Genomic DNA, 24,039 nt, shown 5'->3' with positions numbered 1-24,039 from the left:
AATCCTTATGTATAGATCATTTGGAGAAGAAATTACTACAGCGTTTAATCATGCTGTCACTCATCTTTAGGGTGACCATTTAATCCATGACCCTATCTGGGACATTTTTGAAAATAAACGAGGACACAAATAATATTATTTCTTTAGTACATCAGAACTATCATGGGAAATAATCAGGATATAAAGTCACAGATCAGAGATTCAGCTATAACCTAGGAGCTGAATCACAAAGGCATGAGAGCAGCCAAAATGAAGGCCCCCCCCCCCCAACTTCACTCAGACCATGCATTGTATTTTTGGAAAGGATCCAACAGGTCTCAGCAGAGCCCATTTACTCTTTTTTGTTTGTTTGTTTGAAGTATTACCTATATCTCCTTCCCCTCCCCCCCCCACATTGATGTCCTCCCCACACCCTATGGGACAAGCCCACCGCCCCAGTGCTCTTACTCTTATTTTACACCTAGTTTGTCAAGATTTCTTTCCTAATTTCTAATTCATAAAAGATGTTGACTATAAGACATGACAACAAATGGAAAGGCAGCAAGGGAGATACTATAGCCATGAATAGAAGGCAGAAATACCCAAAGTATAGCAATTCAGGAGTGGGGGCAAACAGTATGAAATAGCTGTGTTCTAGAACAATGCCTGCAGTCATGTTCGTAATGCTGACCTGGAGTCATTTAGAAAAGTCTGACTCATGTTCAGATTATAATTTAAGGCGTTAGTAAAGACTGAACTGCATTTCTATCCAAAACTTTTTTTTTTGAAATTTTGTTTTTCAGTGAATAAATGTTTAACTATTTGAAACTCAACCAACTAGTAAATGCAATGGGGACCTTAGCTTGAACCCCAGATGGGCCTGACCTGGGCCTGACTCAGAGGTATGTGATCATGACAAGAAGGCCTATGGACTATGGTGGGAGGTGGAGGCAGGCTAGAAGAGGTCAATGGGTGGGAGGGGCAGAGGGAAGGGGGTATATATGTAATGCTTTCAACAACAAAGATTAAAAATAAAAAATAAAAAAGGCCTATGGAGAACTATAGGGCTCCTTGAGAAGAACTCACCTTAAGGAAAAGGCAGTCCTTCCAAGAGAAGGTGCCATTTCTTAAGAATGAGAGTGGGTCGTTTCTGAGAAACTGTGCTTCTTATTGCTTTCTGGTCCATTTCCTCCAACTCCTCTTGTTCTCCTCCCCACGGCTGTGCGATCTGCAGGACTGTGAAGAGCCCCAGAGAGTGGAATACTAACATCCGTTAGGTGGTAGCTGAAAGCACTGTGTATGAACTGCACACAGGACACCCCAGGGATTTGAAAAGGGCTAGTTTAAGCCCACAATAGTCGTAGAACCCAGAACCATGAAATCACAGGCTACCTTCAGAGTGGCACAGACTGATGGGCCCTGAGACACACAGATCTCAGACTCATTTGGGGACCTGGATAGCTGAGATATTTACTGTGCATTTTTAAATGAATTTTCCCCTATGCTACTGATTTTCATATATGCAACACTTGAAGATTTTACTCATCAACTATTTTCTGATGATAAAAGAAATATATCTAGTGTGTAACTACCTGATGTAAAGGTAAAATTAGTATTAATTGTGAAGAAAAAAGGATATAAATATATATTATATATGTATGTGTATATAGTATATGCAATTGTATATATGTGCATGTATGTATAATGTATATTCTTTAAATAATGTAGAGAAATGTAGGATGATAAATATAGAGCAAATAGCTGAAAGAAACAAAAATCATAGCAATAGCAGGGCCTGAAAAACTTTACAGTGTTCCAAATCTAGAACTGAATTTTCTCATACATGCATTTGTGTGATTGTGTGTACATACACAGTTTTTTGCACCTCACTATAAGGAAGTCATTTGGTAGGTAATAGCTTTGGAGACCTAGACTCTAACAAAATTATTATAATGTAGATAAATTTTTCTTAAATAATTATCCTGATGACTTAAACAAGGTTCATTTTTCTACATGGATGTGATCTTTCCTGAATAAATTATTTAAATATTTCCTAGGTAAGGAGCACTCATTCAAATATTGAAAATGAATGTATGGTGAATGTGTGTATTTGTGTATGACCACACACTGGTTCTGGGATTGATTTTAGATATAAGACTGATTTAGAATGTGACTGATTATTTTAAATAATTAAGAGATGATTTTAAATAAAATACACTTATCATTTAAAATAGGAATGCACACTATTGGGTTTTGATGACAGTACAAAAATGACACCCTCCTTTCCCTTGAGTTTTGAAATAAGATTTTAAAAGTTAAAAATAACTTTCTGTGCCAACAAAAATTTATTCAAATCCTGATTTTTTAATAGTAGCATGATTTTCTACTATATAATTAAATCATAACATATTTAACTCTTCCATGATTGAACATATATTATTTCAGTTTTTCACTATTTTCCAATAAATGATTTATCTTTTTCTTTTTTTAAAATATATTTTTACTGATTTCAGAGAGAGGAATAGAGAGGAAGCAAGAGATAGAAATAGCAATGATGAGAGAGAATCACTGATCGGCTGCCTCTTGCACACCCCACACTGGTGACTGAGGCTGTAACCTGGGCATATGCTCTGACTGGGAATCAAACCGTGACCTCCTGGTTTATAGGCCAATGCTCAACCACTGAGCTATGCTGGCTGGGTGATTTATATTTTTCTAATAATTTCCTAGGATAAATTCCTAGAAGTAGGATTTCTGGGTCATAGACTATGTCCATTTTGAAGGATTAGTGGTACAATTTAGCAAAGTGCCCTTTACAATAATGGTAGCAAGTATTCTCCCACTAATCCTGTAGGATGGCTCATTTCCCCACGTTCTTGCTGTCACTGGATATGATTGTTATATATGCTTAGCAGTCTGTTGGCTGAGAAATTGTAGGTCTTTTTAAAAATTGTTTTACTTATCTGATATATCTAGCAAGGATGTATTTTCTTCTTTTTTTAATTGAACAACTATAGAAATGTAAATTCTTCATCACAGTATTTTAAATGTTTGTTCAGTTTTTTGTTTTAATTTTGATGTTGCTATTGTACTTTTTCAACATAAAAGTCTTATATTTTCCTTTTTAAACATGTTTACATATCTGTGCTTTATGGCTCTGCCTTTGGTGTCATGCCAAAGATCTTTATTTACCTAAAGTATAAAATTTTTCACCTAGTTTCCTACTACCTTTATGATTTTATATTTACTTAAAATTTTAAACATACTGAATACTTTTTTTATAGAAGGTTAAGGCAATGATTGAACTGTTTGGGTTGTTTTATTTGTTGGCGTTTTTTGTTCTTTTGTATCCTTGTTTTGCAAAAGGCTAGCCAGTTATCCCAACATTATGACTCCCTCTGACTTGAAATGTCTGACTTACGACCATCTTAACTTGACCCTAGACTGGGAGAGACTGAGAAATATAAGAAAAACGTATGGAAGCTACCTGTCCATGACATTAAAGTTTTTCATTTCAGGAGCTGCACTAACCCTACTGTAAAACTTGCTTTTTATTTTTATTGTACCCTGGTAGCCTTGCATAATTTTGGGCATACTGCCCAAATAGTCTGTTCTGTAAACAGCCAGAAGTTCATGCTCCTTTTTCTTCTGAAGACTATTTAAAAATGAAAAATTGCAAGAGAGACCTACATTGTTTGTCTACTCCAGGCTTAAAAAAAAAAAAAAAAAGATTCATTTTTTGTCCCTTCCAAGTCGTAGATAAGTTGTTGTTTTTTTTCTGTGTAGCAACATATAAAGACTTACAGGTACCTTTTAACAACACCGTTTCTGCTCTCTCTAGCCAGCAGGTAAGAATTGCTCCTAAGCACCTGGGTTCTGATTTTAGACTGAGAACTATATTGAAATCTCCATTAACCTGGGCCTCTGGGTCTGGCATGTGATGGAGAGTCTTCTTTGCTTGGATTTCAAGACTCTTGTTCTTAGTAATGTCGACCACAAGGCTCCAGGGAAAAGAGGGCCCTTGTCTGAACACTGTTTATTAACTTGTTTTATTCTGCCATACACTATTATTACTTACCCAGAAACTAGGTACTGAACAAATCTTTTTAGAAAACGTGAACTCATGATTATACCCTACTTTTATTACAGTTATGTGTGTCTTTGAGCTTCCTTACTAAATTATATATTTCTTTAGGGTAGAGCTTTTGTCTTCTACATATTTGTCTCCTCCTGGGGTGCCTAGTGCAGATCTGGGAACACAGAAAGGCAGTGTCCTTAACACGGGCTTGTACTTTAGACAAAATGGTGTAGAAACCCTTCTCGATTAACTTAATGAAGTCACCAATTAACCGTGTGACTGTAGGCAAGTTGCTTAATCTCTTAGAGCCTTAGTAACTTAGCTGCAAAATGGGGACCTTTTCCCTCTCTCCCCTCTTCCCTTTCCTTCCTTCCTTTGTTCCTTTAAAAAATCACTTACTGAGCACCTGATCCATGCTAGATACCAGCGGATACAAAATAAAATAATAAGCAACAGAGAAATCTTTGTTCTCCCTGAGCTGTTTAAGATGAAAAAGGCTGACAAGAGCCCTGCCAGCATGGCTCAGTGGTTGAGCGCCATCCTATGAACCAGGAAGTCACGTAGGAGATGTGCAGGAGGCAGCTGATCAATCACTTTTCCCTCATCATGGATGTTTCTACCTCTTTCCTCCTCTCTGAAATCAATAAATATATAGACATATATTTTTAAAGTCTACGTTTATTCAGGACACCACAAGAAAACACTTGCAAAGTGCTTTTATTGATGCAGTGGATGTAACAGGAAGGTAGGGGAGTGAATAGAACAACCCGCAGGCCAGATGCTGCTGCTATGTTTGATTTCCAAATGAAAAGCAACACAAAGCTTTCATTGTATAAAAATGATTGACGTATTTTGAAAAGTTGGCTCAAGAGAAGAAGCATGTCATATAAGAACTTGCAAAGCAGACAAGTCTCTTACTTCTATTGACCTTTTTTCTCATGCCCTTGAAATAAGAAGCAATCTTCTAAATTAGAGCTTTAAAAAAAAATGTTTAAAACATGTTTGTTATAGTCTTCCTTTGGCCCATACTTTGAAACAGGGAGGTAGGCAAAGGTGTGGGAGAGAGGACGCCTGGGAAGCTGTGCGGTGAGCACAGGGAGGAGAGTCTGCTAAAAGTGAAGGAAATGTACAGAAAAGAGAGGTGTTGCACACCAGAGAGAACTTTCTCCTGTTTCACAAATTCTCTCCGTTCATCTGCATTTAGTATTCACACGTGTGAATAGCCCAGTCATTATCTGCAAATTTGTTTTAAAAATAGCTCTAATTTTTTTTTAATCCATGGTATTTATTTTTACTAACATGAAAGTTAAACTTTCCAATACCCCACTTGGAATTAAAACTGAAAAATCTCCTCCCCCTTCCCTTTTTGTTTAAGTGATTGTGAAATAAAGCAGGCATAATGTACTCTGTACTCTAGGCAAAGTTTGAGGGTTTTTTGTTTTTTTTCATCCATTTGCAAATACTGTAAGTTGATTGAAATATAAATCAATCAACTTAAGTGTTTCACCATCTGTCAAACACTTAATGCCATGTCCGCTTCAAAGTCATAGCACTCCCAGCTATTTTTCATTTGACAACAAAACCGCATTCATGTGAGCTGAGATTTTATCGGAAGTTGAAGTTGAGAAATCTTAACTCATTCTCACTTACTGGGCTTCAGTTTAAAATCTTCTTATAACTTGGGCAGATAGTTGCAGAAATAAAAATCCGCCTAAACATGGGAAGGATAAGTGATAGTTGCTATGGTGATGTGCCTTTGCCTCTCGGGCTGTGTTGGGAATGGCTGTCTGTCACACGGAAGTCTCTGCCTGTGCTATCTGCCACCACAAATTTCTTCCTCAGGGTGGTTTCCACAGATGGGCATCTCACCCAAGTGGAAAATTCCCGTCCTTCATATGTGCCAGCAGGTAGGTGGAGTTTCAAAGGCCTGTGACTGTTTGTTGTATTGAAACTCTGCTGAGACAGGACATCATGTCTTGCACACCCCAAGAAAAGACTAGTTGAAAGTTATAACAGGTGTAGACTAAGCTAGCAAGCAGGAATTTAATGAAGTGCTGGTAATGTCTGCCACTGTGCAAGAGAACAGTCCAATGATATCTGTGTCCCTTAGATTCAAGCAATTAGGTAATCACACTCATCTCTGGAGTCTAGAGTTCAGGCCTTCCCGGCTTCACTAGTAAAGTGACTTCGCTGTGGTCTGGTGAGCAGACCACCTCACTGCAATCGCCACGAAGCCTCTGAGTTACCACTTGGAAGGAGAGCGGCAGCATTTGTTGGCTCTCTCGGCTTCTAGCTAAAGTTTGCAAAATCAAGTGGTTACAGGGGACAGACAGGTGATATAATTGAGCAAGGCAGGCAGGTGGAAACTTGAAAAATCAGAGAACTCTTTCCCAATATAACAGTTTAAAGTGGCCAGCCCTTCTCAACAACATGTAGTTGTCATATAGCAGTGTGGCTCCGTGTTGCCAGATCTTTGGATTTGTCAAGAGAAGTCAGATATACATGTGAAATCCATTCATTATAAATATTGGCAACAGATTTATAAAATATGTTGAACACTTTGTCCTTCTCAAAAACATTTCACCCCCATCAAGTCTTTGCTTAAATGTCATCTTCACAGGAAGGATATTTTTCCATTGATATTTAGAGAGAGTGGAAGAGAGAGGGAAAGACAGAGAGGAATATTGATGTGAGAGTAACACAACGATTGGTTGCCTCCTGCATGAGCCCCCAACCTGGGGAGGAGCCCAGTCTGGGGAGGAGCCTGCAACCAAGGTACATGTCTTTGACTGGAATCAAATCAGGGACTCTTTAGTCCACAGGCTGAAGCTCTATCCACTGAGCAAAACCAGCTAGGGCACTTGATTCATTTTATTGTTATTTTCTTTCATTTTATTTTACCTGACCACCCTGTTTTAAATGATACCCTATTTCCTACCCTAGCCCATCCTTATTCCTTTTCTCTTCTTCATATTTCTCCATAGCACTTATTGCTGCCCAACACTGAGGACAGAAACTCTTACTTGATTGCTCCTGATAATAACATTAAGAACAGTGTTGACTCAAAGAAGGTACTTGAGAATATTAGCAAATAAATGACAGTCTGATACACAGAGGCAGGACTAGGGTAAGGTGAGTGAGGCACCTAGGGTGCAAAATTTAAGGAGGCACTGAGCTGGCATGACAATGAGAGTGAGTGCCTCCTTAAATTTTGTATAATAGCAGTCTCTGATATAATTCGTGAGTGGGGTGAGAGAGAGGGAAAGGGATTAGCATGTTTAAAAATTAACATGCTCCTGTTATTTAGGCATTTATGACTCTAACGAATCTCTAGTGGGCCCATCAACAGCACAGTTGGTATTGACCAAGAGTGATACACTGGTCTTGAGTGAAAAAGCAAATCTTCTGGGGGTTGGGAATTCAAGTTTATGATCTCCTCTGCATTTTTACATAGAAAACATAGAACAGGATGAATTCATGAAAATTTCCCATGAGCAGGAGACACAGAATTGATTTCAAGTTTAGGCACAAGAGCTGAGAATGTCTTGTACTGAAAACCACCAAAACAGAGGGGGCAGGGGCAAAAATTGGGAAAAGAATTAAGGTCTGTGGAAAAGATATTATAGCCCATTTTCAAATTTAAATCAAAGCAAAACTTTGACTGAAAGGTAATAAATAGAATTTCCAGGTACTGTAGTGAGGGCCAGCCAACATTTTTCACATATAGCTTTCCTGGCTTGGAAGGAATATCATTCTGCACCCACATCTACCAAAGGGACAATGAGCCATGATATGCAGGATTAATGTAATGGCCAATGTTAAAGATTTTAAGTAGGAAATCTGCCTGAGGCTCTGGGGCTCTGAGATATGATAGCTTTCAGGTACCAAAGAGGTTAATGAGGTAGATCAAAATGAAAATTGTTAAAGGAATGGTGGGAGAGCTGCTTTTTCAAGCCAGAGTTGCAGTGGGAGGGACCTGTGAAGGGAAAATCAGCTTTAAGTACCTGCCATGCCAAATAGTGCAAAGGCCTTTAGAATGACAATAGTCAAGGAACCTGTCTGTACTTCTTTTCTCACTTCCCTCCAACCAACAGGCCCTGAGGGTCTTGCGTAGCAGGTTGAGAGAGAGAAAAGGCAACAACCATCATTTCTCCTTGAAGCCTGTCCTGGCTAGGAGAGGAAAACGATTTAAACTAAATCAAAGAAAGAGTCCTGCATATCATATGGGATTGGGCTGAATGAAGACTATTTTGTGGCATAAAGTGACCGAGGATGATCTGTTTTCTAAGAGTGAACAGGAAAGTCATGGAACATGCTGGATTTTATTCAGGGAAGGGGAAACTAAACCACTTTTAAAATTTTATTTTTTTATTTATTTTTTAGTTTTAGTTGATATACAAAATTATATTAATTTCAGGTATACAACATAGTGATTAAATATTTATATAACTTATGAAGTGACCACCCTGAGAAGTCTAGTATCCATCTGACACCATACACAATTATTATAATACTAGAGGCCCAGTGCACAAAATTCCTGCATGCAGGAGGTTGTCCTTCAATCTGAAACCCTTTGGGGGATGTCTGACTGCCGGTTTAGGCCAGATCCCTGTGATATCAGGCCTAAACCAGCAGTCAGACATCCCTCTCACAATCCAGGGCCGTTGGCTCCCAACTGCTTGCCTGCCTACCTGCCTGCCTGATTGCACCCTAACTGCTCCCCTGCCAGTCTGATCACCCCCAACGGCCCTCCCCTGCTGGCCATCTTGTGGCAGCCATCTTGTGACAACATGATGCAAGTGTGTCTCGCTATCTAGGCTTTTATTATATAGGATTATTGACTGTATTCCCTATGCTGTACTTTATATCCTTGTGACTGTTTTTATAACTGAAAATTGTACTTAATCCCTTTCACATTTTCACTTATCCTCTTACCTGCTCCACCCCCAAAAGGGTGACTATCAATATGAATTTTGTATTGATGGGTTTGGAAACTAAACATATTTTAAAGAGACAACAGGAGACAAAGCTCAAATTTTCTTTCACTCACATCTCATGAATGTGCTTATTAATATATTAATTATTGAGAGCTAAAGCAGACCTTGAATTAATCCTATGACCAGTCTCTACAATGATTGTTAAATTATCTAGAAAACTTGCTCTTATGAAGAATAACTAACAAGAATAGTTTAGTAAGAGTGAAAAGAAAATATGATCAAGTATAGTGTTAGGTGCATTTGTATGACTGTGTAATAACTGGGAGTTAAAGAAGTTTCTTAGTTCAAACATTTATTTCTCAGTTCTGAAGGCTGGAAAGCTCCAGATCAAGGCAGTGAAGATTGGATGTCTGGTGAGGGGATCCTTTTGGTTTGCGGATGGCTGCCTGTTAGTTGTATCCTCACATGGCAGAAAGAACAGAGAAAAAGCAAGCTCTCTCATAGCTTTCTTAAAAGGGCACTAATCCCATCCTACAGCTCCACCCTCATTATCTAATCACCTCCCAAAATCCCTGCTTCCAAATATCACTACATTGGGGACTAGGGTTTGGGGGACACAGACATTCCATCTATAGAGAAAGAGCTCAAAGTAAAGGTCTTGGAAGGAAGAATGGAGCCACCCAGGCCTGGGAAGCTTGGCAGTGGGGCTTATCCCCTTTTTGAGAATCTACCCCTTACTAGTTATGAAAGATGAGATCACCCCTTGAAAAATAGGATCTATAACTCTTAGTTCATACCTTTTAATCCAGATATTGTAAAATGAGGAATTAAAACACAACTAACAAATCCTAGTAAGTGAATAACTTGCAATATATTGCTCACTAAATCGAGAAAGTGGAAGAAATACAATCTTGGAATATAGAGTTAGATCTGTCAAAGCTTTATACTTTTTTGTTTCTTCATCTGTAAAAATATATGCTCTTAATAACACTTTAGGATTGTTGGGTGGATTAAATGAGACTATATATATATATATATGTATATATATATATATATATATGTCATAAAATTTTAAACCACAGGCAACATTCAATAAGTGAGAGTCATTATTAGTAAAGCAAATGCTGGAAGACTCATTATCTACATTGGAAACAAAATTAATTGTATCATTATATTTATCTCTGTTGTCATCATCTTATGCAGTGATGGTTTATAAACATTGATGTTGGAACAAATATATTTAATATTTAATAAGTTTACTTACATAACATAAATAATATAAGGAAGCACATGACACAAGACTTATAAAGTTGAGGAAAGACCTCCACATATACCCTTCTAGAAAATTACCTCTTTTCAATTTTATTTCACAACCTAAAAATGTTTGGAGCCTGGCCAGTGTTGCTCAATGGTTGAGCATTGACCTATGAGTCAGGAGTCACAGTTTGATCCCCCATTAGAGCACATGCCCAGGTTGCAGGCTTGATCCCCAATGGGAGCATGTAGGAGGCAGCTGATGATTCTCATCATTAATGTTTCTCTCTCTCCCTCTCTGAAATGAATAAAAATATTTTTTTTAAATATATATGTGGAGAGTTCAACAGTAACTTCAAAATTTAAGAGGGTTAAGAGAACTATTTTAAAGTGAATAATTTTTCTCCCTAGCTTCTCTGTCTTTAAAAGGGAAAAGGCTAATTTACTTTAAGGTAATGGAGTTCTACCTTAATGCAGCCAAAGTAATAACTAATGCAAACAGCTTTGTGACTTTTTTCTTTGTCTATGCCATCTTGGTAAAAATGTTTGTAGGACCTGACAAATCAAATTGCACCAATTTCCCAAGAAATTGTCCTAGAGGGTGATGGGTGACTTTTTTTTTTTTTTTTTTTTTTTTTTTTTTTTTTTTTAATGAATGTCGGCTGTTTGCCTAAGTTCAACAAGATAAGGTTTAAGTTGTGGCTAATATAAAACAGGTATCAAGAGTGCATGTACCAATATGTTTATCAGGATCTCATGCTATCAACAGATAAGAATTGATGATCAGATTCTGGCCCTTTCCTAAATAGGAAAAAGTTGTGCTTGGTCATGGTTACAGAAACTATTACATAGGCAGAAAGGTGAAGACTGCCTTGGATTGTTCAGATGTGCATCACATCTACACTTAAGTCTCTGATTTTCTCTGTGCCATCCCTTCTATATCTGGACCGCTTTGGTGGCTGTTCTCCCTCCTCAGTGAAATGCTGCTGCCCTTGTGAGCTCAGCGTGGGGATCCTGTAAGGATGGGAGAGCAGGATGAGCAATTTTGGAATTTTACTTTCTACCCAGGTTGCATCTTGATTGTAATGGTAGTTCCATGTGTGTATATACATGTGTCAAAACTTACTGAACTTTACACTTGCAAAGGATGTACTTAATTGTAATTATACCTCAATTTAATTATAGCACAATAAACTGATTTAAAATAATTATGCTCCAATCAGATTATTTAAAAATAATGACTGCCATATTAATTCCCACCCCCCCCCAAAAAAGAAAAGACACTTCAGTAGTTTCCTTTTATCCATAAGATTGCATTCACGCTGTTAAAGGAGATATTTAAAGCTCTCTGCTCTATGCTCCCAAGCTACCTTTGGCAAAGATTTATAACCTGTTTTGTATCGTGAACCCTTTTGGTGACCAGGTGAAAACTACTGCCTTCTTCTCAGAGCAATCTGTTTAAATGCAGAAAATAAAAAATAAAAAAACAACAACACAACAACATCAGAATACAAGAGAAACCAATTATATGGACATTATATTAAAATATTATAAAATTTGTGATATTGTAGTATAAGTGCTTCTTTATCAATTCATTAAATAACAAGAGCTAGCACAAGTCTTATAACTACCATACTTTCAGAGTAATGATGGGTAGAAACAGTAGTTTCAGATATCTGCAACAAATATGATGTGGAACGAAATGATCTGTGAGTTGTGTTGGTGACAGTTACACATACTGCTGATACTATTGTGATTCCCCCCCCACACACACACACACACACACACATTTGAAACAAAAGGAAATTCTAAATTTCAATGGTAGGTGAGTGAAAATAAAGGTACACCCCCCACCCCCATCAAATTCAATTTCCCTGCACACACGCACCCCTTGCCTGCCTTAATTCCCAGTTGAGAATTCGTGCGTATGTCCTAGTTCCTCAACAAGCCCCAAAACACCCTCTGCTTTAGTGCAGGGGTCCCCCATCCTAAACCCAGCAAATGGCCGGTAACACGGATATGTGGATGAGCCAGTAGGTCTGACAGTGGAGAATGATGACACATACAAAGCTTACGTCTTTCCTCAGGACATGCAAATAAAACCTTTGTTTTTGACAAAAACAAACAATAATTAACAGCTAAATAAAGATTATCCCAGAGTTGTCCAGGGTGAAGCCACTGTTTGATCAACCAGGATGAACTGCCAGTTCCCTTCCCACCCTCCACCACACCTCCGGAGTTTCGCTTGTCTGTCCTTTCTAATCTCTGTTAATCAAAACACAGCTTGTTCAGAGGTTGGCATTTCCTGCTTCCCCTGCTGGAAGTCCTCTGACCCCTTTCTGTGCTCCCAGAACACTGGTTCAAATCTTTCTCTGGATTGTTTTTTTTAAAAACACAGGTTCCATTTTGCCTTGTCTTGAGTTTATTAATGTACATGTTTCACCTTCTCTAATCCATCATGAGCTCTTGGAGAGCTGGGTGCCACCACATTTCTCTTTGCACCTCCCAAAATACCTGCTCTCTGCTGTGCACACGGCCAAAGGAGGGACATAGTGGAATCAGACAGACGGTGCTGGGCTGGCCCCTGCCTCCTGCCTCATGTCTTTTTGTCTTTTTTACTAATGGGTTCTGATTCTTCAACCACTAGAAATAAAGCCTTGACATCATTTTTCTTTCATGCAAGGATTTACAATGTAGCCACAAACAAACCTGACAGCCAGATAAATAATTGATGTCATTTAAAGACTTCCTCCAAGATTGGATATTCATTCATTCAATCATTCCTGCAATCTCTCATTCTCCTTAAAAACCAGGGGAGAGCTTACATATGAAATACATCAGGCGGGGACGGGCAGGGTAGACACACGGTGATGCATGTTTGTGAAACTGTTCCTTAGTAGCCATGGAGATGAATGCCTCTTCATGAAGGCTCATTCCTCCTCTTGTGTGGGGGAGTTGACCAAGGACATCCCGTTAATGTCGCAGTCAGCAGTGCCCAAGGCTCTACTGAATACCCATAGACGTTACATGTAAGACATGAAAAGAACAACAATAAAACCTTAGTTTGTGTCCTAGCTTTCAAAATTCTTTGCCGTGTGACCTTGAGTAAGTCACTGAAGAGCTCAGAACCTCGGTTTTGTTATCTGTATTTGGACGGGAAGACTATCTCCCCCCACCCCCACCCCCCGGATGTTTAATTAAGTCACTACATGCACACACTGGGAGCAGTATCTGGCACATGATAAATGCTCCATGAGTGCCACAAGTGCCAGCTAAAACAAATATCTGTTTGTTTCTGATTAAGCACCTGTTTTGGGCTAGGCACTGAGGTAGGCATCAGGGATATAAAGCTGAACAAAACAAAGCTATTTCCTCAAAGAGCCTGTGACATAATGTAATGTTTTCTAACCTTTCGAGTGAAGATTCCTTGGAAAACCTTTTTCCAAAAATTTACTTGTTCTTTAGACTGAATAATTAACCTGCCTCAAACATATATGATTTATTTCAAAAACATGTGTAGTTGCTTTGGGATTAATAAATTTTGAAATCACTTGGAAGGACTCCCTACTTCATGATTTTTGTCATTGCAGGTGACCTCAACCAATATTAAGCGGATAAATGTGATCATGTGGTGGTCCCCAACATTTCTTAGAAGATATTAAAAATAGCTTTTGTGATCCAATTTTCCAGGTCTATTGATGGAGTGGGTGGTATAATCTGATAGAAACGCAAATAATCCTGTCTGCTTAGGCATTCAGGAACTGTGCCCCTGAAGAGCGGCAGTCAGATCCAAGATAGCACAGGGAATATTGAGTCAGAAGTTTCCAGGTGCTCCTGGAAAGGCTGGGAACCCTTCACAGAGAAGAAAGATGTCGAGAGGGAGTCCCAGATTGACCCAACAGATAGGGCCTCTGTCGGGGAGCAAGCTCTGCTGCTGGCTGATCTCGCTGGAGAGGGAGGTGGTTTTCATGACTCACAAGGTCAGGGGGACCGACCAGTGGCCGCTGCTTAGGGACCTCTGCATCCTTGTGGGTGTGGCTGTGACTAAGGAGGTTGCAGAGAAGCGTTCGACTCCCCTGTCCCTGCTGCTGTTCGGGCGCCATAGAAAGTATGCAATTGTTCATCCTCACGTGGTCAGTGGCTAACAAGCAGGTGTAAGTTCTTAGAACGTCTCTTTTTTTTTATTTTTATTGTTGACAGTATTACAGATGTCCACTTTCCCCCCATCCTTCTCTTCTCCCCTCTACCCTGCCCCCACCCCACCCCAGACCTTCACCACATTATTGTCTGTGTCCATGGGCTGTGAATATGCATATAAATTTTTTGGTTAAGAGAACACCTCATTGGGAAGGTCAATTCGAAGAGAGAGGTGAGGGGAGGGGAGGAAGGAGACATATGTACTATTATTTGTAATACTTTAAACAATAAAATAAAAATTTTTTTAAAAAGAGAGAACACCTCATTTTTCTAATAGATGGCACCATGTGTGGGTGGAGAGGGAGAGCATGAGTGAGTTGGATTTGTTTTCTGTCACAGTTTTAATTTTCTGTCTTGGCAGTCCTCCTAGGTAAAGTCTTTAAAAGACTGCAATGACTTTTCTGGCAAAATTACTGGGAACTATTGCCAACATTAAGAAACTCATGCTAGGCAGAGATTGGATATGAGAGAACCTCCTACCTTTTCCTTTAAAGTCCAATGCCTTAAAATAGCTAGGGTGCAATGTTCTTTTAGAGAGATCATTAATATTTACTTTCTGGCCCAGAACAGAAGGCCAGTATACTTGGCCACAGATAGTCCTGGTGATCCTTTGGTCATTTTATCATTCTCAAACCACTGAGTGAGCCCCATGGAAAATCAAATCACCCTGTTTTGTGTTCTGTTTTGCTTTGTTTGATTTTTGTTTTCCTTGTCTGGAAACATGTCTTTGGTTACTCCCAGAAAAATCATAATTCGGTACCAAGTTTATTGGCCGGCAGATTGCAGACACATTGTACAAGTTTATTGACTAACGGATTATTATTCATAAACCAATCAAACCCCAAGCCTCCCTTAGTCACATTTCCCACACCCGAGGTGTTTTCTTTTAAGCACTTACCTTCTTTTACTCAAACAGCGGTGGTGGTCAGTAGTTCCGAGCATGAGCTTTGCAGTCACACACACCTGCACGTGCTCTCTGACTGTAACTAACTGGACAGGTGATCGTGACCAACAAACTTTTAGTCTTAGTTTCTTCTTCATTGAAATGTGCCAAATAAAACCTACCTTATACGTTGCTGGGGAAATTAAAAGAAATAAAGTAGGTTTTCCCACATTTCAATCATTTGTAACTTGCCTAGATATTTTTTTTCCATATTTAATATCGTCTGTGCTATTATTTCCTTATGAATTCTTTAAATGAAGCCAGTTTTTAATACAGATGAATTTTAAAAGGTAAATGAACTCTGTTATTACCTCTCTGGTTCTAGAATTTAAGTATAAAAATAAATATAATGGAGACTAAACAATGCTACTAAGTTCCAGTTGCCTCTTTCTGCCTGCTACAGTCCACATGTGTCAAACACAAGGCCCGCGGGCCAAATCCAGCCCGCCAGGCCTTGCAATGTGGCCCGCACCGCGCTGTCATCACTGCACTCCGCTGTCAGTTTATGACATTGTCAGTTTATGACTGTTCAGTAAACCATTCGGCCCGCGATTTAGGCTGGATTTTAGATTTTGGCCCCTTCTCTGATTGAGTTTGACACCCCTAGCTCTATGCCCTAAGATCTGCTCTCTCTGTTAAAAAGAAAGTTTACTGATAAGTGTTAAAGATATGTTAGCCCCAACCTGACCATTTCTTTTCTATTTAATCAAATAACTGGGGGGAAAAGATAAAAAGGGAGTAACCTTCTCACAAGATGATTCGCTGCAAGTTAACACCCTGTCTATGTGACCATAATATTGTCCCAGGTGCTGCTGGTGGTAAGTGTGCCACATTTTAGAAGATAAAGTTTGGGACAGTTTCATATTTCTCAGTGAAATGACAGATACACCTCAAAGATGCAGCTGCCCTGGATCTTGTATCTGCTTAGAAAGTGCAGTTTTGTCACAGAAGAAAGGAAGGGACAGACCCCTCTGGCTGTGGCTTGAGTTTTCACAAAGGATCCTGAGGTCAAATCCTAGACCCAACAATGGGTTCTGAAATGAAGAAATCACTCCTGGCGTCAGGGGAGGCTGGGAACACCCCCCATCTACAGAGCTCTCAGCGGGGAGCGGTGTTTCAAAAGTGGTGGGAGAAACTGGAGCGGAAGATCCTGTCCTGGTCTCTACCTCCTCAGAGTCTCTTATGGGCTGAATAACCACCAGGACTTCAGAATGTGGCTGAACTTGGAGACAGGGTCCTTAAAGAGATAAGTAAGTTAAAATTAGGTCTTGGGGGGGGGGGGCAGGGGTTCTAATCCAATACAACTTGCATTTATAAGAAGAGGAGATTGAGATGTAGACGTACTGAGGGAAGACTATGTGAATAAACAGGGAGCACATGGTCATCCACAAGCCAAGGTGAGAGGCCTCAGAAGCAATCAATCTTGCCAACACCTTGATGTTGTACTTCCAACTTCCAGACTTGTGAGATAATAAACTTATATTGTTTAAGCCTCCCAGTCTGTGGTACTTGGCTTTAGCAGCCTAGCAAACTATATTGTCAGTGCTTCCCATCTGGGTGAAGGGGATAGGGCTGAATAGTTCATCACTCGTCAACAATGACACTCACTGTCACACACAGACTGGTGTGTTTGAGAAAGCCAGGATTGTCTGGTTTTATGCATATGTTTTCTCATTTACCATTCTCTCAATGTGGCTATTTAAATTCTTCAGTGAAAAAAAAAAAAGTCTAGAAAAGGCTTGGTTATTTTGTCAGTTTAAAGGACAATTTTTTAGTGAAGTTTTATATAATCTTGATGAGTTAAATTATCTTAAATGTCAGAATTATTTCTTAACCTACTCAAGTCCCAGATCATCTTTTTTGACCTTTTCCTCCTTGATCTATTCCTTAATCACAAAAATAGCAGTTCAACTCTATTGAAATGATGTCTTGTCCCTAGGTTCTGAGATGGTACTTACCTATTTACCATCTTTTTGTCCTTTCTCCTTTTTTCATATTTTCCTCCCCCTTCTATCATCACTGTGTCAACCAAAAGCTTTAACCTGAGCTCTGACTATCATCTTCCCCACCCTCTTGTGCATTCTAACCCTTGGCATGTATGGCATGCTACTAACATGCCAGTTAACTTTAAGTCCATTAAGTTCTCTCTGCTCATGTTGTGTCCAAAGCACGTCCAAAGCAACCAGAATCTCGAATACTTTCCTGCCTAGGACTAAGGGGATCTTTTCTTTGTGACTGTGTGTATCCTGCCCCATGAGTTCTGACTGCCCCTAGTTAATGTGTAATGTACTTGCCATTATACAATCTGTCTCTTGAGAAAAGTTTTCTTAGCCCTGTGAGTTGGAAGTTCAATTATAACTGCTTTGAAAATCATCTACAGTCACAAACATTGGCCAGTTAGGCCAGCACTTAAGGAGGTTAAATGCTTTTTGACTAACCACTTGATTCGTTGAGACAGGAAGATGTCTGGGTGTTTTATGGAAGAATAAGAAGGTTTCTTCTTTTGTTGTTTGTTTTTGTCCTTGCCCAAGGATATGTTTATTGATTTTTAGAGATGGAGGGGGTTGCGGGGGGAGAGAAGCATCAATGTGAGAAACATTGATCAATTGCCTCCTGTACATACACTGACCAGGAATTGAACCCACAACCTTTTGGTGTGTGGGATGATGCTCCAACCAACTGAGCCACCAGGCCAGGACAAATAAGAGGGTTTTGAAGCCTCTCATTCAACCAGTTCATCCAGGAATATGGGTTAGAGATAGTGACATGTCCCATCATCAACCATGAGGCAGGTACAGGAGGAAAAGGAACATGGCGAAGAAGGCCTGCAGACCTCTGGATAAACAGTGGGTCCCTTAAGAGCCTCTGGTAAGAGTGACCTGCCAGTGACACAGGACATGAGAATTACCTGTTAGAAACCCCAGTACAGAGAGCAGCTCAGAGTCATGGGTGAATTTATTTCTCCTTGGGAATAAATCCCTCCCTCTTGGAGTTTTTTCTGGCCTGATTCCGGGGCCTGCCTCTTAGTTATGCAATATGTTCTGATTCATAAATTTTTGTGAAGGGTCAGCCTGTGAATAAATCCTTTATCCTGTAAGAACGGTTCTGTGCAGTTGGATTTTAGAAAATCTGCAGGAGCAGCCAAAGGCAGTCTCTGAGTTCTGAGCACTGTAGATCCCCTCATACACCTTGGGTTTCTATGCCAAGAAAGTCCGATGTTTTCTCTGTCTTTTGAAGAGCTCCTTAATCCTCTCTTGTATATCTATATGATTTATACAAAGCCAGGCTGGGCACACCCTACCTACTTCCTGTACCTATTCCTGTGCACACCCTGGAGCATGAACCCACCAACCACCAGTGTTTTAAACATCAAACTTGTCTGGCCCGGGGCCATTTCTCAACTAAGCTCTGTTCTGTTTCTACATGTTTTAGATGAATGGCAGAGGTCACATCTTGAATGTCTACTGTGCTCTTATCCTTGAATCCCTTCTTCTATATGTTTCCAAGCCCATGGCCTCACCTCTTGGGTCTAATATAATACACGGTTGGCCCCATGTGTAATGCATAAAGCAGTGAAGTACCCAATGGCTATTAGCAATATCTGGCTTTGATCTTTGGCTGGATCTTAGAGGCTACTTTAACCTAAACTTTTCTCATTTCAGTTTTTCTGTGTTTTCATTTGGTTTCTCTTTGTGTCCAGAGTTGCTACCTGCAGGTTGAGACTCAAAATGTTCCAGAGAGCCGAAACAGGTTTGGCTCTGTGGATAGAGCGTCGGTCTGGGGACTGGGGGGTCCTGGGTTTGATTCCAGTCAAGGGCATGTACATTGATTGCGGGCACATCCCCAGTGGGGGGTGTGCAGGAGGCGGCTGGTCAATGTTTCTCTCTCATTGACGTTTCTAGCTCTCTATCCTTCTCCCTTCCTCTCTGTGGAAAATCAATAAAATATATATTTAAAAAAAATGTGCCTGAGAGTCTGTAATTTACAGACTATAAAAAAAGAAAGGCATAGCGCCCTTGTTAACATTTGTGTAGCTCTTCCAAAGTTTCTCTATGAAGAGCAGAGCCAAACAGAACAGCCCAGGCGTCTGTGCACTGGGCCTTCCTGAGAGCAGATCACACTTCTGACCCCCAGAAAACAGAGGGTCTGTTTCTTCCTCTCTCATCTTTTGACCCAATTTTCTAAACAATTTCTTTGTCCAGAGCCTTCTGTAGTAGCAAATGGACTAGTTAACTAGGAGTAAATAAAGAGCCATCTTTTATACATCAGATTAATGGAAAGCATGTTTTCTAGCCTCATCCCTGCCCATCATATGTATTTCCTTCCTTTACCACAAGGCATTCACTCATTCATTCAAGGACAGATGTTTATTCAGGAGGTACTGTTTCACCCATTCCCATGCTAGGTGAATGCAGTGCACATAACATTTCTGCTGAACCTGAGGGACCTGAGGGGCTGTCGCAGTAGACTCTTTGATGGCCCCTGACAATTCCGTCTTCTGGTACTCACATCCTCTGCTTGAGGACAGACAAGACCTGTGATTTCTGCCAATATCATGTGGCAAAGGGGATGGAATGTCACCTCACTGATTATAATAGGACATACAATATTTCACTTCTCTTGCGCACTCACTCTAGAAACTCCCTCACTGACTTTGAAGAAATAAGGAGCTACATTGGGAGGCTCATGTGATAGGAGCTGAAAAACAACCAGCAAGTAGCCAGGGCCTCAGGCCTAGAGCTGCAAGGACTGAATTTGGTCATCAACCTGAGAGGGAGCTTGGAGGTGGAGTCTTCCCCAGTCAAGCCTCCAGAGAACACAGGCAAGCTGACCTTCTGACTGCAGCCTTGTGAGTTGCAGATAAGCCATTCCTAAACTTCTGACCCACAGAAACTATGAGATGGTATCTGGGTGCTGTTTTAAGCTGCTGAGATAGTGGAAATCTGAAGTAGCATAGAAAACTAATACAGAGACCCCCATGGACAAGAGGAGAAACCTCTTGTCCTATATGCTCCATAGCTAGGTAGGCTGCCTTACTCTGTTCATCTCCAATACATTCCTTAAAATCCTACGGTTGCAGAGTTGTGACTTAACAGAACTTCCCTAAGCTTGGCAAACGTGTTTACCATCTCCCTGACTCCTAGAACTCCTTAAAATCTGAAAAATGATGGAGCAGAGTTGTTTGAAACAAGACAATTGACAAGGAGAGATCCCTGAAAAACTGTATAAGTTGGGCACTGTGCCACTGAAGGAATTCAAAAGATTGGCCCTCTCCTGCCCCTGCCCTCCTTACACCCAAGTACCTTTCTAGACCCCAAGTCCCCATAGTTGGAGGAATTGTCTCAAGGTAGTCCATTTAATTGCATGTGGTAACTTTCCATTCTTTCATGCATCAGCTCAACAAAAATTTAATTTCCTCATCTGTAAAATGAGTACCTGTCTCCTACAGTTGTCATGAGAGGAAATGAGTTAATATATACAAATTGCATAAATAATTGCTTAACACATTGACAGTAATACATAAATGTATACCATTTTACTATTACTAATTATTATTATTTGTAGTATTGTTATTTATTATATACAGGCAGTGACCTAGATATTGGGAAGTCAGATATGTATGTCATAGACTCTGCCCTATAGCTAGTTCTTTATCTGTTAGAGAGCTAAGTTCTTAACAGAGAGGTGAACAGAGCAGGAAGTTTTAAAGAGTGAGGGTGTGAAATCAGCAATACACATTTCAGAACCACATATAATGCTTACTGGAAAAGCACATTCTAGGTGGGTGAAGTCTGGAGGTGGGAGTTATACAAGATGGACCCAAGGTCATCCTATGTCTTCTTGGCACCGTAGGAGTTAGTCAGAGAGAAGAGAATACAAACTTAATGTACATTATCATTTTCATAGGTCAGTCCTGCTAAAGCAAAAAAAATTAACTATAAACACTCAGCCATAGGATTATTATTCATAATAAATTATATACAGGGTGCAATAAATGTTTATGACTTCAATTAAAATGTAAGCTATATTTACATTTGATTGCTCTTCTTTCAGGAAAGCCAGTGGGAAGTGTAAAGGTGACACAATCTTTGGTGCTGGGCAGGAGCAGATTGCTGGAAGAGCGGTCTGCTTCCTGTTCTCTGGGAACACAGTTCCTTTTTGTGACTGCCCCATATGTGACAGGTATCAAAAATGAATCTCTTAGGGGAGACCTTGGACTCCAAACCAACAAGTCATTAAGAACTAAATCTATGTTTCCTTGGGGTTTCTTGATTAAGGTATCATCCAAGATAAGGACAAAAATGAGATTTATGAGATCATTTCATATTATAATTGGTTGCTGACACTGTGTCTCAATCTGTGCCTCTGTACCTAGCATGGTGTCTTCAAATAGCAAAATATTCTATTTGTTTTTACAAATAGTGAGTCACTGAATGCTGATTAATAAAACTAGACAAAGGATATTCAAAAGAGAGGAAAAATAATGCTGTTACTCAATAGGTTTTATTATTTATAGATTCCCACATTGAGGGAACATCTTGACCAGTTTGGATACAATTCTGGTAGAAATAGAAGTTCAATCTAGACATGAGGGACTTTGTTCAAATATTGTGTCTACAGCAATAACCAGTTTCTTGAGACCTTCTTTCTAACTACTTCATACAACTAATGCTTTGTTTTTCTGGCACAAAAAGAACAAAAAAGAATTCCGCGGTGTTCTTTTGCTAAACTCCTACTCTGCCGGGATTTATAAATGTTTGTGTACCAAGTGAAACCAGATGCTTTGATTTCTTCTTCTGACTTGATTTTCATTATAAAGAGATTGTTCTTTATAGCTTGAGATCTTGTTATTTAAGACCTTATGTTGGTTAATTTTATGTGATAACTTGACTCGGCCAAGGAATGCCCAGAATGCTGGTAAAACAAATTTTCTAGGTGTGTTTGTAAGGGTATTTCCAGAAGAGATAAGCATTTGAATTGGTAGACTGAGTTAAGAAGGTGCCCTTGCAATGTGAGTGGGTATCCTAATCCATCAAAGGACTGAATAGAACAAAATGATGAAGGAAAGGCCAATTGCTCTTTTCGCCTGAACTGAGGCGTCATCTTCTCCTTTGATGTCTGAGTTCCTGGTTTTCCCAGGATGTTGGACTTCAGACTCTTTCCTGGCATTTATAGCATCAGTTTCCTGAATCTCAGGCCTTTGGACTGGGATTGAATTATATCATCAACGTTCCTGGTTCTCCAGTTTGCAAACTGCATATCATGGGATTTTCCCACCTCCATAATTTCTGTAATCTCTCTCTCTCTCAAAATATACACTTCTTTGCATATAAGCTAAAGAACATGTTAGGCTTCCTGTTTATTTTTTGGGATGAGGAAAATGTGAAAATGGGGCATCACAGAAAGTAGGGTTTGTAATGATTAAGGAGTGGGACCTGTAACAAAATCTGAGCTTTACTATTTAGTATCTTGAATAGGATCTTCTTCCTCTAAATGAGAATACAATTACTTAATTGAGAATGTGTGATAATTTAATGTAATGATTTCTGTGAAAATACTCAACATATAGTAAAGCAATCAATATTAATTAACTATTCCTGATATTTTTTTAAATGTATTTCATTGATTTTTTTTTTTTTTTTTTACAGAGAGGAAGAGAGAGGGATAGAGAGTCAGAAACATCGATGAGAGAAAATCATCGATCAGCTGCCTCTTGCACATCCCCCACTGGGGATGTGCCCACAACCAAGGTACATGCCCTTGACCGGAATCGAACCTAGGACTCTTCAGTCCACAGGTCGACACTCTATCCACTGAGCCAAACCAGTTTCGGCTATACCTGTTATGTTTTGATTAAGGGTACAAAAAAAGAAAGAGGAGAAAGAGTAAAGAACTTGGATGCCATCTAGAAATGTATGGAAGATGGGGCAGGGGGTGGTGGTAGGGAATACAGGAGGGAGAGTTTTAAAAGTGGTGAGAGCGGGCCCTAATCAGTTTGGCTCAGTGGATAGAGTGTTGGTCCATGGACTAAAGGGTCCCAGGTTTGATTCCAGTCAAGGGTGTGTACCTTGGTTGCAAGCTTGATCTCCAGTAGGGGGCATGCAGAAGGCAGCTGATTGATGTTTCTCCCTCATCGATGTTTCTAACTCTCTATGCCTTTTCCTTCCTCTCTGTAAAAGCAATAAAAATATATTAGAAATAAATAAATAGATGTGATGATAGTGGAAAGCTACAAATTTCTCTCATCATCTCAAAAAGGTCCAATTCTAGGTGTTGATAACTTGTGTTAATGCATTCTTCAAGGCAACATACCTATTCCCCACCAAATTCCTGGGATTTGGTGCTTTTAATACACTTTGACCAGTAGAGTGTGATAAGCAAAATAATAACTCACAAAAATTGTGCATGTCCTGATTTCTAGAATTCGTAAGTATATTTCCTTACATGGCAAAGGGGTGTTATGGGTGTAACAAAGATTATGGATCTTGAAATAGGAAAATTATCCTAGTTTATCTGAGTAAGTCCCATCTCACCATGTAGCCCTTAAAGGTGGAAGAGGAAGGCAGAAGGGTCAGTCAGAGAGATGTGGCCAAGTAAGAAAGAGGAACAATTCAGTGTCTGAGAAATACTCAACTTACTATTGCTGGCTT

At 39.6% G+C, this 24,039-nt stretch overlaps 1 long non-coding RNA gene across 3 annotated transcripts in view; it reads left to right on the top strand.

Annotated features, from left to right (window-relative positions):
• LOC311622103 overlaps nt 1-24,039 on the top strand; it is a 78,247-nt gene that overhangs the window by 10,895 nt on the left and 43,313 nt on the right. The window contains exon 1 of one of the 3 annotated variants that reach the window (XR_014794947.1): nt 16,238-16,638. The exons of the other annotated variants lie outside the window; for them this stretch is intronic. This is a non-coding gene — a long non-coding RNA (uncharacterized lncRNA). Of the gene's footprint in view, nt 1-16,237; nt 16,639-24,039 lie in introns of those variants that run through there. 3 annotated transcript variants of the gene reach the window in all.

Source organism: Pipistrellus hanaki (assembly GCF_964339955.1).
Source record: "Pipistrellus hanaki genome assembly, chromosome: 4".
Classification (NCBI taxonomy): Eukaryota; Metazoa; Chordata; class Mammalia; order Chiroptera; family Vespertilionidae; genus Pipistrellus; species Pipistrellus hanaki.
Note: the sequence above shows the minus strand (reverse complement) of the source record. Positions and strands in the feature narration are given on the sequence as shown.